Genomic DNA, 16412 nt, shown 5'->3' with positions numbered 1-16412 from the left:
GGGAAGAGCCTGCGGTAGCAACTTATACTTGGGCTGTACAATGCTTCTGCTGGCTAGCAACCGCTATTGTTACGTACAAGGGAAGCTCCACAGCACGCAGAAACAGCGGCCCGCCGTTCAACTGATAATCAGGAATAGTAATTAGTTGTTGTAAACAGAATCAGTTATGACTGCCAGGACGAGGGCCGGGAGGAGGAGCCGAGGCGCGGAGGGCGCTTTTACTGAAGCGCTATGATCACCCGTGCTGGGAGCTAAATATGGTAATCAAGATTAAAACGGATAAGTGTAATATTAGAAGCTTGCGACATTGTTACTGCATTAGTGCTCTGGACGATCGTGAGCTTTGCGGTATTATTGAATCGGTTCTTTCTCTCTGTCTCTCTCTCTCTCTAAGCGACGATCGATAGCAGTCTTTGTTATTCATCATTGTCTACTCTCTCTCTCATGGCTATTCTTATCAACTCTCTCCGTCCTCCCGGTACTGAAGTTACCAACAATGGAGTCGTGTTTCCGTGGATGGAGACGTGGGGTTTGGCTTTCACACTGCGGCATTGCCCGGTCGTCGTTTTGACATTCAATGGTACGACCACAGGAGAACCACGTTCTCCTGTCATGTCATCAGAATATCAGGCCGCCGTTAATAAACGTGCTCCCTACGTTATTATAATGCTGAAACGGCAAGTTTAAGGAAGGAGCCTCAATGCTGAAACGGCAAAAGTCGCACGTAGAACAGTAGGATCCGTTGACGCTTTACGTCCCTTAAAGTTCAAGTACCCCTTGTGGACCAATCAAAACTAGCTAGGACGACACATCCGGTCGGTTATTTATCGAATTTTTAATTCTCTGATGGGGTTGTGAACGTTCATGTTTACACTATCATCTTATACTTGTGTAGTAATGGTTGCAAAGCACTTACCACCAAACGATGTGAGTAGGTGTTCGAGTATATTTTCTTAGTGGAGGCCATTGTTCTCCTTGTTCTAGATGGTACCTGATCGCAAAGAGAAAACAACCAAGCAACAAAGTTACTCACAGCCTAAAAGTCAATAGCTTTTATGTCATAACGTAATTTGAAAACAATTGAGCAACAAAGTTAGTAAGAGCATAGAAAGTCAATGGCTTTTATGTCATAACGTAATTTGAAAACAATTGAGCAACAAAGTTAGTTAGAGCATAGAAGGCAGTAGTCATGCTATAATTTTCATATAACAAGTATGCACCAAGAGTAGAAGAGTGAATACAAATATAGAGCCATGCTACTTGTATCTCTTTCATGTTTCATGATTATAGTGGAAAGTGTCCTCCCCAATATGTGGAAGATGTATTATATCTATATATTAGCTCCCTTGTGTATTGAAAAAGCAAATCCCGAACGTTCAAAAAGTAAGGTTTCTCAAAGAGCATCCAACATTGAGATAGGACTAAGGTTATGATGACTGCATTCATCATTTGTCAATCACTACCCTATGCATATAATAATGAACTAACATGCCATTCAACATGTATAAGGGGGATGAAACCACATTGACAACAAAAATATCAAAGTCAATCAAATACATGTTGAACACAGAAAAGCATTTTTTGAGCTCTTGAACATGGAAAAACACTATTTGACTTAAAATGCAAGTCATCATAAGGAAACTGAATGAAAATATAGAGGGTACTTCCGAATTACAAGAACAAATCTTGTAGATTCACGTCAATAGAACATAACTTACATCTAGATTCACATTTGTAAGAACGCATCAAGTTAACTAATGGTAGAGAACTCAGGAGCTCTAGTTCCATTCTTTTCAATTTCTTTGTTCGTGAATTTCACCCTTCCACGACAAGTTTTATTTTCACATTGACTTGTCATGCAACATTTTTCATGAGTAGGTCTTTGAGCTTTGAGTTGATGTGAAAATATAACATTAGTCATTATCTTTGGTTTAACCCTCATCCCGGGTAATTTTTCCATTTGGGCTTTGCCATATAAAATGCTAACTCTAGGGGAAACAAATGTATAATAGACCTTGAATTAGTAGCATAATATACAAACATAATTGTTATATATTTTTTAGTGTTTAGGAGGATAATCCATAAAATGCAATGAACAAGTATGGGAACAAATTGTGGCCAATAGTCATTAAATAAGGTTTAACCCTCATCCCAAGAAATTTTTCCATTTGGCCTTTACCACATAGAATACTAACTCCAGGAGAAACAAAAGTAAACTAGACGTTGGATTAGTAGCACACTATACAAGCATAATGCTTATATGACACAAGAAGTATGATAGCCTAATCAAATATGGTAGCACATTGATATGATGATGCCTTCTTGTTTTCATAATGGTGCCTTTAATAGCTTATGGACCTATCAATTCATGAGGAAGATTAAGTGGATGGAGATTTTTATTTTATGGCTAGCATACTTGTGGATTCATAAGTATAACCTTCCTTTTAAGGTATATGCTTATGAAAGCATATTAAAATTGATTGTATAGACCCAAGAAAAGCATCAATATAGCATAGTGATTATTCAAGCACTAGAATATATCCATCCATAAAGAGAGAGAGAGAGAGAGAGAGAGAGAGAGAGAGAGAGAGAGTGTGTGTGTGTGTGTGTGTGTGTGTGTTTATTCATTGCATCTAAAATGCAAATAATATAGTAGCCTACTTGTTTTCAATCTCTCATAAATATTTTGGTGTCTACTTTTAAGAATAATTTAACATAAGATAACAATTGTAATGAATGAAGATGAGAGGAAAGAGAATAAAGAAGTGAAGAGAGAGAAAGAGAGCAAGAAGAAGAAGACTAGAAGAGGAGAGAGAAATGAAAGGAGAGAAGGATCGAAGCTTGCTTCTTGGAAGAGCTATAGCAGGAGAGCAAAAGTAAAAAAGAGAGAGAGACGAAATGGGAACTCCAACAATCACAATGTCTGACCAGGCCTTCCTTTATTCAAACTTCACTTAAAGAATAAAGAATAAAGTGATGGTGATGGGCGCCTGCCACCTATAGTGTGTAGTGGTGGGTACTATTAGTGTAGTAATATACGGGCGGCTAGGCAAAGACACCTTTACCCCCAACAACCTCCCACTTAAAGGCGAATCTGCCCAATGAGTGAAAAAGAAAAAGAAAAGACAATACAATGTACACATGTACAACAGGTTGAGGAAAAACGTCATCTCATCCAATGCCCATCAATCTCCTGAGGAAGGCAAAGCGCTCAATAGTGAGGCTTTTTGTGAGCAGATCGAGAGGATTTTCATCATTGGAGATCTTGAAAATGTCAATAGACTTGCCCTCCATGACCCCACGTATGAAATGATACCTCACCTCAATGTATTTCATCTTCACATGGAAGACCGGATTCTTGGCTAGCTAAACAACACTCATAGAATCCGAATGTAGGATAGGTATAGAATCAATCCCAATGTCATGAACCAAACAGCCCAATCATATGGCCTCCTTGCAAGCCTCAATGGTTGCAACATACTCAGCCTTAGTGGTAGAGAGAGCCATATACTTTTGAACCCTGGACATCCAAGAGACAGCACCTCCAGCATAAGTGAACACATAGCCAGAAGTGGACTTCCTACTATCTGCATGTCTTGCATAATCCGAGTCTTTGTATCTCACAACTCCTATATCCTGGCTACCATAGCAAATAGACATATCTGTTGTGCCTTTCAGGTATCTCATGATACCCTTCACAGCATCCCAATGTTTCTTGCCATGTGTAGCTATATAGTGTGCTACAATACCAACTACAAAGGCAATATCTGGTCGAGTGGCTATCATGGTATACATCAAACTACCAATAGTTGATGCATAAGGAATCTTGGCCATCTCGACCCTTTGCTCATCTATTTGCAGACAATGGACCTATGAAACCTTCACATAACAAGGTAATGGACAACCAATAGCCTTCACGTCTTGCATGTGGAAACACTCAAGGACTTTATGAATGTACTCCCTCTGTGAGAGGTAGAGTATTCCCTGATGCCTATCTCGCTTAATGCGCATATCAAGAATGTGAGATGCTTGTCCCAAATCCTTCACCTCAAAGCTCTTCTTCAGGTGAGATTTAAGAGCATCTAACTCATCATGAGCTTTCCTTACTATCAGCATATCATCCACATAAAGTACCAAAATAAACAATGAGCCATCACGGGCTTTCTTCGTGTAAAGACACAGATCCATAGCACTCTTGATGTAGCCCTGTGACTGCATAAAGGCATCAAACTTATGACACCACTCCCTAGGTGCTTGCTTCAATCCATAAAGACTTTTCTTCACTTGCACACTAGGTGCTCCCTACCAAGTTCTGTAAAGCCTTTAGGCTGCTCCATGTAGATCTCATCATGCAAATCCCCATGCAAGAATGCAGTCTTGACATCCATCTAATACATGTCCAAGTCAAGCTGCGCATTCTAAGGCCAAAACCAAGAGGAGGGTGGTCATCTTGAACACAAGAGAAAAGACTTCATCAAAGTCAATTCCATGCTCCTATTTAAAACCTTTAGCAATAAGTGTTGCCTTATGAGTTGGCTTGGGGTGTCCAGGGGTACTTTTTGGCTTATACATCCATTTGCATGGAAAATCCTTCTTGTTGTTAGACAAGTCAACCAAATCCCAAGTCATATTCTTATGTAGGGAGTCCACCTTAGACTGCATAGCCCTCTCCCAGGAGTGACTGGCACCCCTACGCATAGCCTCATCATAGGTGAGAGGCTCTCCTGCATCTGGAACCAAGACATAATGCATCGAGGGCTCAAATCAATCAGGTGGACGTCTAGCTCTAGTAGGCCATCTCAGTGTAGGCTCTGCTACATGTCTAGTATCATATCCAACACCCTAGCCATGTATACCAACTACTACTGTAGGCTATCCAACTGGCTTTGTAAGAGTATGTGGATCCTCTTGGAATATAACCCTACGTACCGCTACCACCTTCTCAAGCTGCCTATGCATCTTGTCTTTATGGAAGGCTACATCATGGCTAGGGATGACTTTTTGCACTTGCGGATCCTAGTGGCAGTAACCCATCTCCATAGCCAAGGAAAATGCATTTGACACTCTTAGGATTCTACTTAGTCCGCTTTTCCTTGGACACATGGCAAGATGCCTCACATCCAAAGGCATGTAGATGCATAGAAGACGGAGGTTTCCAAGTCCTCACCTCCTCTGCAACCTAGAAATCCAAACCACTCGATATGTGAAATGGAACTGACTGAAAAAACATAGTCAACCAAGGACCCATCAACTACAAGAGGATAGAGGCTGCTAGCCTTTGCACCTCTAGCAAGCACAAGTCTGCCCACGGGTGATCTTCTAGGAAGAGTTTCCAAATGAAACATGAAATCCAGCATCATCAAGCTACCCTGAAGACATAAGACTATGTGTAAGCGCAAGTACATGATGTACATCTTGTAATGGAAAAGTACTGCCAGTAGAGAACTACAACTGTACATCCCCAATGCCAACAATAGCAAGTGACCTATCATCACCCAAGCAAATTGAACCAGAGACAATGCGGTAGAAATGGAACCACTCACGACATGGTGTAACATGAAATGAAGCACCAAAATCCAAAAGCAACAAGCACTGCGCATACATAAAGTGAACCTCGGTCAATGCTGTAGCATCACAAGAACTAGCTACAAGTATGTACTCCCCATTGGAGTCATCACTCTACATGACATTTATCTTCTCGATTTTCACACTAGATTTTCAGGCATAATGCTACGATCAAATGACTGTTCCTGTACTTTTTCTTTCTCCTTCTCATTGCGCTTCTCATTGCGCAACTCATGACACTGTGGGTACATGTGACCCTTCTTGCCACAATCATGACATGTCACATTAGCATTTCTTCCACGAGACTTGTTGCATGACTTACCACACGACTTAGACCTAGACTTCTGCGAGTCTCTACCATGGCCATTCCCACGGTCATTCTTTCCATTACCATCTCTGCCTCTAACAGTCAAAGCATGTGACACATGAGGGGCATCCAAGTTCTTATGGTTGATCTCTTCTTGCAGAAGAGCACTCTCTACATTAGGCAAGTTCAAAATAGTAGCAGGAGCATATAAGGTAGTGTGGAATATATCCCATGACTCACTCAAAGTCCCAAGCAAAAACAATAAAGTGACCTCATCATTAAAGGTGATGCCCTGCAAAGTCAAGTTCTTGAGAATAGCATGGAACTAGCTCAAATGAGAAGACATTGTCATATTCTCCTTCATGCACAAGTCCATAAGTTGCTTTAGCCAATACATCTGACTTATTGGACTTTTCTTGTCATAGAGGTTCTTAATTTTATTCCAAATCTACCAAGCACTTTGTGCTTGCTCAACCACATTGTAATGCATCTATTTAGTGAGAGACAAGATGAGGGTGGACTTACATAACTCATCAAGCTCATCCTGTTCATCTTCAATCATAGTTTCAGGCTGCTCGCCATGCATCCTTAGTGGCTTGATTTGAGATTTTTGCACCAATACCTGATAGACTTGGCTCTTCCAATAGATATAATTTGTACCATCAAGCTTAGTTATGTTGAAGATAGCACTGCCAGTGGGAAGAAGATGCCATACTATAGTCCAAAATGGTGCTGATGTTGCCCACCAAGTACCATCAAAAGTACATAAAATTAGGATGATTCAATATGAAAAATATATCACAGTCCATGGATAATTGCTTGCTATAATAAATTATAGCCAGGTACAATGAGAGCAATTTGTAGGCAAAATGAATGAACCAAGTCAACCATTGACTGTCAAAGCATAACTAGCATTAAGCAGGCATAAATCAACATGTGATAGTCATACAGACATTGAGCAAACACCCAAGCATGTGAAATGAATCTGTCAGTAAGCCACCACACCTCCTATGTAATAGGACAAAGTGTACACAACACTAGAAAGACTTGACACAAAGAGGTGCATACTCAGGGAGTGCAAATCCCAAATCAGCCCAAGTACATCTGTGAGGACTGAAACATATTAGCCATGCAACATCCAAGTAAAGATCCTAGTCTCAAGTATCTGAATTCTCAAGTGGCATAAACCGCCTGCTTAATGTCTGTCAAGCATATCAAGATACTCCCACTGGCACAAAAGCCGTAAATATCAAGAAAATAAGCTCAACAAGAACATATGATAGCACCAATGCTAGAAGATCCAAGAACAAGCATCAATAAGACCTCATGAGCATATAGGTCGTGTAGCATCGGTACATAGCATCCATAGACATCAAATACATCCCAACTGTAACTCTAGCAGGTCGAGAAATAGCTAAGGTAAGCTCCATGCAATCAAATGTCAAGCCAAAGCAAGGCTCAGTAGCATCCTTCTCCAAACAATGTAACAAGCATGTAGTAGTGGCATAGGCCAAGCATGGCAAGACCGGTCAGACATAAGCAAACTACATGCCATAAGTACATTAGAGATGAAGATCCCAATGCTATGAAAAGTGAACTCAAGCTCAACCAATGATTTGAGAGCAAATCCAAGCTCTATGTCGATCCCCGAGAGTCACTATATCAATGTATATATCCAAGACATAGCTCGAATGCAATAGGCATATCCAAACATAAGTCAAAGAGCTTCAGTAATGAATATTCCAACAGTAAATCAACATCCAAAACTAAGCAAACAGTGGCTCAATCCAAGCTCAAAACCATAGACAAACCATATGCATACTTCTCCATATGTATAGGCACCAATCAGGGCATAATTGGGCATCAAATGACTATGTAGCATGAGCATAATCGGGTATCATATGTATAGGCACCAGCCAGGACATAATCGGGCATCAAATAACTATGTAGCATGAGCATAAAGTGTAATGATAGGAGATTTCCCTGTTTTGGTCTGCCCATGGGCTGTGTAAGATAGTCAATAACTGAGTAAATTCAGCCCCAAAAGCATTTGATATCATAGCATACATTCTCCTAGCATTCGAGGAGCATTCGAGACCAATCAAGCAACCAATATCATGACAACCAAGAATAAACATAAAGTGCTAATATAACTGTTTGTGACTGCCTATGGACTCTGGAAAATAGTCCTAGACTGAGATAAATGATTCCACAAATCAATGCCAATGATAACCACCAATGTCAAGCATCAAGGGGGTGTTCCCAAGTGCCAATTGAAGTGTTTTCAAGCTGCCAATGAGTGCCAAGGGAGGTCTGAAGTTAAAAACAAAAATTTTGTAGGTCTTTAAGCTAGCCCAAACTGATCTAGGGCTTGTGGAAGGGCTGGGCAAGGTCAAGGCAAGGTTGGGGGAGTAGTCAAGGACCTAGAGGAGCTCCCTCTTAAAGGGAAAAGTCACTGGTAGAGAGTAGGCATCACAAGAAGCAAGAGGACATGGCTATCCTGCTTCACAAAACCTGTGGACTGAAGTAAAATAACAAAAGATAGCTCCAATACCTCTGAAGGAATGCCCTAAGGATGCCCAAATGGGCCGGGTAGGTGCTTGGGAAGCCAGGGAGTGATAGGAGCTTGGGAGAGTTGGCTATGGCTACTGCCAAGAAGGAGACCCAATGAGTGTAGGTAATCAATAGGAAGCTGAAGAATTTAGAAACCAAGTTGGAATGCTCGAGCAACCATGCTTTGATACCAATTGAAAGGAGAGAAGGATTGAAGCTTGCTTTGAAGAGCTATAGTGGGAGAGCAAGAGCAAGAAAGAGAGAGAGACCAAATGGGAACTCCAATAGTCACAATGTGTGACCGGGTCTTCCTTTATTCAAACTGCCACTAAAAGAAAATAGAGAATAAAGTGACGATGATAGGAGCCCACCACCTGCAGTGTATAGTGGTGAGTAATGTCACTGTAGTAATACACGGGCAGCTAGGCAGAGGCGCTTTTACCCCCAACAAGAAAGACAAAAAAGAGGGAAGAAAGAAGGAGGAAGGTAAAATTGTCATAACTTTTGATAGGCTACTCCAATTGGGGGATGCCACATGTCAAAATAGAGCTTATGACGAGTACTTTCAGCCCATGTAGGATGCACATTTTTGAGATTTGAGCAAGTACAAACCTGTTCTAAAACAATGTGTAGTTTTTGCAAGCAGGGGGTGGTCAAATGGGGGATATAATTGGCTAGTCTTTGGTCCATTGGGCCGCTTGGAGGTGAGGAAGTTCATTGATAATGGTGATTGGGTGCCAAGAGGCTTCTTCTTGAGATAGGCCTTGCCATTTGATGAGGTATTCCTTCCTTGATGGATCGAGACCTTAAGTGCTTATCTCATTGCCCCATGATTGCCTCAGGGATATACTGAATGAGACCTTCTTCATCTATGGGGGGGAAGTTCTTCCACATAGTCCATTGAGGTGCCCATGAAGGGTTTCAGCTGGTTGGCGTGAAACACATTGTGGATTTTGGTAGTGGTGGGAAGCTTTAATTGGTAAGCCAAGTCACCAACTCTCTTTAGGATCTAGTAGGGGCCATAGAAGTGGTGGGCTAGCTTGTTACTGCTGCCCTCTTTGAGAGTGGGGTAGCGGAATTAGGCACTTTCAAGAGGACTAGTTCCCCTTCCTAGAATTCCAAATGCCTTCTTTTCTCATCAGCATAGAGTTTCATGTGAGTTTATGCCTTTTTAAGATTTACTTTGCATTGTTGAAGTAGGGCCTACATGAGATCCAACTCGGCCGAACTTTGACGGCTGATCTTACCATTGCATAAGAATAGGGGGAGGGGGACCTTATACCCATATAAGGCCTCAAAAGGAGAAACTCCAATGCTAGAGTGAGTGGAGTTTTTATAGGAAAACTTTGCCAAGTGGAGCCACGTATCCCAACTATGTTGTACATCATGGCAAAAGTGTCGCAAATGTGTCTCAAGCCATTTGTTTACTCTTTCAGTCTTGGCCATCAGCCTAAGGGTGGTATGCAGTGGATGGGGCTAGCTTAGTACCCATACATGTAAAATTTGTCTACCAAAATTTTCTCATAAAATTAGCATCCCGATCATGTACTATGACTTGTGGTAAGTCATGCAACTTGAAGACATATTCCATAAACTGAGTGGCCACTTGAGAGGTAGTATATTGGGTCTTAGTGGGGATAAAATGGACAGCTTTGATGAGGTGATCAACTACCACTATAGATAATGCTCCAACCTTTATTGGTCACGGGGAGGCTAGCAATGAAGTCCATTGTGATATGAGTCCATTTCCCTTTAGGAATAAGGAGGGGCTCCAAGAGGCTAGCGAGCCTGAGTAACCTGTTCTTGTTTTGTTGGCATCGGACGCATTTGGTCACAAGTCCTTGACATCCCTCCATAATCCTTTCCAATAAAAGCTCTTGGCAATCCTATCATATGTTTCAAAAACAACCAAAATTAATGGCCAGTAGTGGGACAAGAATGCATCTCTTCCACGATCTTCTGTGTGAAGGGGGAAGTGTGTGGGATGAGGATCTTTCCATGGGACCAAATAAGGCCATGCTTGAGTTGATATTGGGAGTTTTTAGCTATGATCAGTAGTGGCATCTCAAAAGAATGATTCCATTTTCAGTCAATTAGTTAAAGGTGCTGCAATGGTGGCATAGTGCTTAATGAAACGTCTATAGAATGAAGAGAGACCAAGGAAGTCACGCAATGAAGTGGTGGTGGATGGAATGGGCTAGTCTCTAACAAATTGCACTTTCTTCGGGCCAACTTGTATGCCATTTTTGCTCACAATGTGTCCCAAGTACTCCACAGATGTCTACACGAAGATACATTTTCTCTCCTTAGCAAAGAGTCAATGCTCTCTCATTATGTCAAATACCCTTTTGACATGTGGCAAGTGTTCCTTTGGTGATTTGCTGTAAATGAGGATGTCATAAAAAAATGAGCACAAATTTGAGTAGAAAGGGTTGCAAATTTCTGTTCATGAGGCTCTGAAATGTGGTGGCGGCATTAGTCAACCCAAAAGGCATCACTAGAAAATGATAAAGCCCACGATTGGTCCTAAAGGCCGTTTTGATCTCATACAAAGCTGATGATGGTAGCCCAAGTGTAAATCAATCTTAGTGAAAAATCTTGCCCATTTCAACTCATCTAGCAAGTCATCAATTCCTAGGATGGGGTAGTGGTTCTTCACTGTGATGTTGTTCAAGTCTTTGTATAGTCGATGCACATGCAGAAAGAGCCATCTCTCTTCTTGACTAATAGGACAGGGGATGCATAAGGGGAATAACTCAGCTCAATGAAACCCATCTCTAGTAGGTCCTTGACTTACTTTGCAATCTCTTCACATTCACACTTGGAGAGTCTGTAAGGTGGCTTGTTTATTGGCTTGGAATGGGGCTCTAAATCAAGTGGGTGGTGCACTTGCCTCTTAGGGGGAAGGGCTGAGGCATCTGAAATAGAGCATGGTACTCTTTAGATATAGGACCTGCAAGGCTAAATCCTTAGATATTTCAGAGGGATGACCTAATTTGTCCTTATTCAATTGCAAGACAAAGATCTGCAAGAATTTTTAAAACTCCCATTTGAGTTGCTTTGCAGTAATGAGCTGAAAATCAGCATGATCTTGAAAACTCTCTAAGCATATGAGCTAGCCATGTATCAGAAACTCCATGTAGAGCTAAGAGAAGTCCATAGCAATTTTCTCCAATTGTTTAAGCCAATCACAACCCAAGACAACATCAATGGGGCCCATATCTAGGGCAATTAGATCAACCAATGCCACATAATTTTCAACCAAGTATAAGGGGACTATGGGGCATACATGTATGCTTACTTCTTCTTTTCCATTTGCTACTTGGACCTTCAAGGGGTTCAAGGGGTGGTGTAATTCCATAGGGGTGCATTTCAACCAGTCAATGATTGATTTATTAACAAAACTATGAGTGCTACCACTATCCACCAGGATGAAGTCATGCTTCCCATGGACACTACCTTGAATGTGCAGGATGATGGGGCTCCTAGAACCTGTCCAAGAATCCAAGGAAATGGAGCAAAGGGAAGTGGTATGTGGGTGGGATGCCAAATCAAGCATCTGTGATGTTGGATAGCCACCTGGGTCAAAAGGAAACCCATCCTCTGGGTCATATAACTGCTCGTGATCCACATCCTCAACATGCTCGACATGGTTAGTGGGTAGGTCATCCTCATCATTATGCCAATCTTCCATGACATACATGCTATAAACCTTGACCTTAGCTGTCTTGTAAGGGCACTTGGAGGCATGGTCAATAGTGTACTTATCCCCACATTTAAAGCATAGGCCTTTTTCCTTCCGTTCCTTCACAACATTTGGTAAAATGAAACATTGGCCACTGGAGCCATGGGAAGGTGATGCAGTGGACTATTTATTTTCAGCATACTTACTCTCTACATTAGAGCCAAATGCTATCCCAAAAGTTTCTTGTTTTCTTTCACCATGGAAGGTAGAGTAACTGGGTATTTTGGGACTGTTAGTAGGCATAGAAGTGCCTCAAAAACCACCTCCATATGGGGCTGATCTTGAAGGGATACAAGATTTTCTAGAACCTTGCTGAAAATGTTCATTCTTACGATACTTCCTTGCATATCTCTCACCCAATTCAATTGCTTCAAATAGTGTGGTAGGCTTTTAGACCATGGCATCTGCTGAGAGGCTTGATTTCAACCCGTAGATATACTTATGAAATTTAGCATCGTTGCTAATGCTCTCCACATACATGGTCAAGTTCATAAACTGATTGTTGGTGTACTCAGGTACAGTGAGAATATGTTGGTCAAGAGTGTACCATCATCTTGCCAGCTACTCTTTTTCCACAGGGGACACAAATACTTGGACCATATGCATTTTAAAGTCTTCCCAACAATCAATGAACTGATGATTCTCTCGATTGATATAGTGCCACCATGTGTTGGAAAATCCTTTCAAATGGAGAGAGGAAGATATAATTTTCTGATCATCAGTGTGGGGGTAGATATTGAAGTAGGAATCCAACTTGGAAGTCCATTCCTCCAAGTCTAATGGTGAGGGAGATTGCCCATTGTACTTAATGAGAATAATCTTGTCACGTAGATCATGAGGGCCTTGCTGCCCATGAAACCCTTGCTACCATACATCCATAATGTCCATATATACCTTGCTTCCCATACATACCATGTGGTGCAATTATCCCATTCTGTCCATTATAGCCATGCTTCCCATGATTGCCATGCTGGCCATTAGTACCATACTGTCCATGATGGGCCGGCTGATTCATATATATGCAATGATGGGGCTCAGGATATTATTCATGTTGTTAGGCCTCTCAACATATGACTCATTCATATAGTGCTTTTGCAGTAAAGGAGAGAGAGTGTATTTGGTCACAGTCAAGCAGGCCAGTCATAAAGATCCTATTACAGAAAATTTTGTATTGCACCTAGGAGTATTGCATACATAAACCAAATGAACAACCGAATGGGCCATTAGTAAATTTTTATTGGCCTATATGCTATGCATAAACCAAATGAATCATAATTTCATGTATTTTCAACAATCTCTCAGTCTTACAATCTCTTTTTTCCCTAATTGTTTAGGTTTTGCAACGTTGCATAGGTGTAGGGTTCATTTTTATGTCATTTTTCATGTATAAAGCAATAAAACTGCACTCTAACATTTAAAAAATGGTGACTTGAGGCTTAATCCTCATGTCTTAGTCTTGTTAAACATTCACAAATAGTAATCACATTTTTTCCTATTATTTATCATGAAAAGTCTAATTTTTTTTATTTTTCTCTATTTATTTCTATTTATCTCTCTAAAAGATTATGAAAAATCATAATTTTGAACTCTCACTGATAAAAAACACTCAATCCCATTTTTATATTCATTTTTTATTCCATGGAAACTCAAAATACTCACTAAAACCCCCTATTTTCATGATTTTTTCAAAAATCGCACTTTGCGGGTTTTATGTGTTTTGAGGAAAAAATCACTATGTCACCAACATTTTTTATTTTTTTCTTTCATTTTTGAGATAATTCAGCATATACAACCAAGATCAATCATCATTAATCATTTTCTTCAATTATCTTTCATCAAACAAAGAAAAATAACACTTACTCATAGAAACCCTCGAGTTCAAAGGTGTGTCCTAAGATTCAGGGACCGCTAACACTTCCCTCTTCCTACTGACATGCTCTCCAACCCTGATCTAAGTCCTCTATCACCCCATCAGCATCATTTACTTCAAAATCGTCATCACCCCCATCCCCTTCTCTCTTTCATTGATGCATATGAACATTCCACAAGAGGAGAGAGGAGAGAGGAGAGAGAAAGACTAAAAAATCAAAATTTTAAATCCTCCACTCATATTGTTCCTCTCTTTGTCCTAATTGAGAATCTCTCTCTCTCTCTCTCTCCAAACGAGTGTGTATCAGAGAGGCACTGAATATCGTATTTTAAGAGGGTGTTGACTCGTCCCTCTCTATCCACCACTTTTTGCATTAATTTGAGGCTTCTTATTAAGCCTAAGGTCTAAAACATTAAAATATTTGGTTCAGCCTTTTGTGTTCACATTGTCCCCCCCTACAAGTGGATATTTCAGTTTTGAGAGGGAAAATAGACTCTAACTCACGATTTGACTGGACAGCTGGTTTCTTGATATCAAAATCTATAAATTTGGGCCCCATCGCGCACTTTTTGGCTCCCGAATTCAGTAGTAGCTGCTTTATAATGCCAAACCTTGTGGGGATAAAATGGGGGGTCAAACGACCTCCGATCGATGAACCGAGACTTGTATTGGTGTTCTTGACGTCAAAATGCATCTAGGAAAACTCCAACTCAACCATTTTCCATCATTTGATTTTTCATGAAATTTGGTTCTTTAATACCTCTTGGGCACTTTTTGACTCCAAAACGGGCTCCAACACTCCAAGAACATGTTCAAATCAAGTCCTAAAAATCGAGCTCTCATTGGAAACCACGGTATAGAGTGACTCAGCCCGTCAAATCCCATGAATTGACTTGCACATAAACACAACCATAAAGAGTATCAACCTAATACGAAATAGATACATAATAAAATCCATCAGATCTCTCACCTTACCCCTTGACAAACCAAGGCATGACATCCACGAGAAATAGGCCTAGCCTAATCTGACAGAAAGCCTAAAGCTAGTCACTAATCGACAGCTCCAATATGCCCAAGCTAAAAAGAACTATTAAAGAGGCAGTCCAAAGTGATGGTCTAAACTACCTACCTAACTGAGGACAACTTGACCAAGAGCTCCTCCTAGGCGAGAACTCCTATAGCCTGATCAAGATATAGTTTTATTTAATACATTTTTCTTTTAGGATTTTAATGTTTTTTCATACTTGGGTGTGTAAAAAGGAGGGAGCTGAGCATAGAGTGACCTAAGGAGAACAAGGCATTGGCCTCAAGTCTTGTCTCGGTACCCAAGAACCTACCAAGCCCTCGTGAGGTGACACTTAATCATTTGTCCTTTTCATCTTCCGCTCACTTTTATTTTCGCTACAACCTTCTTTATTTCTATTCTTTTTCGATTGGATGCCACCCCTAGGAAGACAAGGTATCGGGCTCCGGGTTTGACTCGCCCCTAGGAACCTACCATGCCTTTGCACGGCGATGATCAAGAACTCAAACCACTTTTCTTTCTTTCTTTTTCTATTTTTATAGGGGTTAGGACTCCTTTTTACACACATCTATATATTTTTATTCTTTCAAATATGTAGGATTTTTCTTCTTTGCATATATTTTTCAGGCAGGCTTTTCTAACTGCCTCACAACTAACAAAAACTCCTAGAATGGCTGCCTAGCATGTTAGTAGAACAGGGTCACTAGGATTTCCTTCTAGAATAGGTCTTTTAGTGGTGCTTGACAATGTCTTTACATGAGGCAACGTCTACTTAGACCTCCCTTAGACATACTTGACCTATACCTGGGACTTCGTGCCTTGATTGTCAGTCCTCAACAAAAGAAATCCCTCGCAAGTACACAGACATATGCAACATAAAAATAAGGTACTTGTAAAGGAAATATATCACCTGTGGATTGGGCCACAAGAAGCTCCAATGCAACAAAGGCTCCCTCTAGGTTCGCGGTAATCTGTCTAGCATAACACTAAAACAAAACCCGTAAAACGCATCCGCACTAAACAGAAAAATGGCCCTCTTGGCCTAATGAAATAGAACATTTTACTGCAAATTAATTGGCCCTCTTGTTCTAACAAAAATAGTTATTTAGCTACATCTAAATGATGGTCTTTTTGGCATATATACTACATCTTATCTGGCTAGCAGAGACCAAATATATTATGAGATGTGAGGGCTAGCCACATACTACTTATGTGAGTCAGCTCAAAGCTTGATCTTGGGCTTTTGTAGATCCACTAGCTCAAGCCTTTCTACAGATATCTCAGTAAATAAGGGCCATCTCTTCTTGGGTACTATGAGCTAAATGAATGACCTCATTGGGCTCATAAA

Source organism: Lygodium microphyllum, chromosome 3 (genome assembly GCF_053477565.2).
Source record: "Lygodium microphyllum isolate KBCC chromosome 3, Lygodium_microphyllum_v1.1.10, whole genome shotgun sequence".
Taxonomy (NCBI): domain Eukaryota; kingdom Viridiplantae; phylum Streptophyta; class Polypodiopsida; order Schizaeales; family Lygodiaceae; genus Lygodium; species Lygodium microphyllum.
This window is presented reverse-complemented; position numbering follows the sequence as displayed.